Source organism: Macadamia integrifolia, chromosome 10, assembly GCF_013358625.1.
Source record: "Macadamia integrifolia cultivar HAES 741 chromosome 10, SCU_Mint_v3, whole genome shotgun sequence".
NCBI classification, from domain to species: Eukaryota; Viridiplantae; Streptophyta; class Magnoliopsida; order Proteales; family Proteaceae; genus Macadamia; species Macadamia integrifolia.
The window spans coordinates 1,328,895-1,331,298 of NC_056566.1; the positions used below are offsets into that span (position 1 = coordinate 1,328,895).

Consider the following 2,404-nt stretch of genomic DNA (forward strand, 5'->3'; position numbering starts at 1 on the left):
AAATTAGCCATAGTTGAAGAAGAGGGTGAGAAATAACTTAGTTTAATCTGGACCAATCTCTACAACCACTCTTCTTTCATCTTCGTCCTATCTCTTCTTTCTCGTCCTCCTCATTCTAACCCAAATCTATTATATTTCTACAACAAGTAGGATAAGATAAATAAATAAATATAAATAAATATTTGATTATTTTTTTATATATAAATAAATAAATAAAGAATTTTTTAGATTTAGATTTATAAGTAGGAGATATCCAGATGGGAATGATAAAAAAAGAGAATAGAATAGAATCGCCGCTGATATTGAAGAATTTTTGAATGTAGGTCTTTTCTTTCCATTCCCATAGTTCTTTTAACCAATCTTGTGACACATCGCTCGGATCTCCATCTCCTCGCCCCACTTATGAGCAAGGCACTGAAGACGTGGGGTGATCCTTCCCATCCCGCAAGGGAGCCGTGAAATCTTATATTTTTCGATTTCAACTCGTGTGAGAAAAAGCGATGAGGTTAGTGTGAAGCGTGCTCCGAGAGTTTTAAAAATGGTTACATCTCCCTTCTACAAGTTCTCCCGAAGCCTGCGAAGAAACTTACTAAGCGAAGAAAAGCCTTACCCCTATATAAAAGAAAAGCGCGCGTTAGCCCAGCAAGAAAAGGCCTACCGCTATATAAACGGGCGTTAGCGCGCAACCTAGTTGCGCGCTCCCGCGTCAAAGCATGCTAACGCGTCTTAGTAATAGGTTTGTGAGCTGATCGTAGAGCACCCTTGCTTCTTTGGTCGTAGATCAGCTAGCTCAGCCGTTGCTTGGTTGCTTAGTACGCGCATCTTCTTCTTGCTTGCTGGGCAGCGAAGCTTCGTAGACAAGGCGGCTCGCCCCTATCTCTAAGGGGGCTTACGAACGAGTGGAGTCGCACGGAACGAAGGCATGAGTACTGATTCAGAAAAGGGGGAAGGGGGAATTAGACACTCTTTCCTAGTACGAAGGCACTGTACCCCGCCCTATTAGAGTAAATGCACTGTACCAAATACCGTTAGGCTGGTGCTTGTGAGCAGGAAAGAATTTCTGGACGGTATTCACATTCATTAGTGAATTCCACTGAGAGCACAACCATTACCTTTCTTTGTTTGCTTTGATAGATAGTGAATGGGTTGGGTGTGGTTTGTGTGTGAACCTCTGGACTGGATTAGAGTCATAAAATAGCTACTTCCTCTTTCGGAAGGCTGCTTTTCAGTCTGATGACTGCTTCAGGGATCCCTTGCTTCAGATCTCTTTGTCATCTATCTCGAAAAAGGGGAACACATTATCTCGAGTACGGACACATAGAGCGGAGTTCAAGTAGTTCCATTAGCTCCGTATCCTCCACACCACAGGCGATAGAACTGTACTAGCTACCGGACTATTCGAAGGGAAGGGGCTAAGGCAGGTAGGCACTAACTATAGGGATCTGGGATTCAAACAAAAAAGTTCCGAGTACGGATTGACGGATGAATACCGACTTACTAATTAGCTACCGGAACGAATAGAAAGAAGGAAAGATTCAATGAATCCCACAAAACTACTACTACTAGGTGCCCGTCCGTCATCAATAGTACTTCTAACGAGCTGCCTACACAGGGAAAACGAGACAAGCGTTATAGGCAGACACGTGGCACGGAACGTGTATCCACCGTTCATGAATGAACGTTGTTTCGAGATCAAAGAAGGAACGAACCTGACGCCTTTTGAGTGCTAGAACGGAGGACCCTGTTAGGCTTTTTCGTTTGTTTTCCCTTATCGTGATGCTCCTTTCTTCCTTCTGCTTGATAGAAATAAGGGCCCTTAGGCTTGTTCCCGTCTCAGGTATAGAAAGAATCTGTTCCTTCTCTCACGTAGTTCGTTATAGTCCCTCCGTATCCCTCCCTAGCGAGTGAATTGATGAACGAGCCTATAAGCGAGTGTAGTCCTCTATATAAAAGAGGCGAGTGGAGGTATTGGCGAGCAGCGTACCAGCGCCTCCCTTAGAGTGAAGTTGACATTCACAGGTATTGTGGGAACTCCTTCAGAAGTGTTTATCCATTTCACTCAGGGCTATAGTACTCTTGCTTGACTTCGTTTCGTCTAGAGCTCGAGACTCGTCGACGTTAGTCGGCTACCTACCTTTAGCTGTCAGTCAGATCAGGGTTTTGGGGTTCCTTCCTTCCGTCTCTTCTCGAACAGCTAAATGAAAGACTTCCTCAGTCTCCCCCTGACCTATGATAGGCAATACTCTACTCTGATCTTCTGGGCTCTTTCTTCGGCTTTCGAGTAGTAGGGTGTTTCGACATCAAGAGGAATCCGGATTTGAGCTACTGGAAACAACTAGTGTGAATCAAGGCAACTAGGGCCGGCCACACCAACCCTATGGATTACTTCCTTAGGGGGCGGCTT

At 44.7% G+C, this 2,404-nt stretch overlaps 1 protein-coding gene across 1 annotated transcript in view; it reads right to left on the reverse strand.

Annotated features, from left to right (window-relative positions):
- Positions 1–375: 375 nt before the first annotated feature.
- The window catches only part of LOC122091160 (cytochrome c biogenesis CcmF C-terminal-like mitochondrial protein), a 4,096-nt gene continuing 2,067 nt past the window's right edge, over positions 376–2,404 (reverse strand). Inside the window, exon 1 of the mRNA XM_042661004.1 lies at positions 376–2,404. This exon is cut by the window's right edge and continues 2,067 nt beyond it. The gene's annotated coding sequence lies outside the window, so the exon portion shown is untranslated.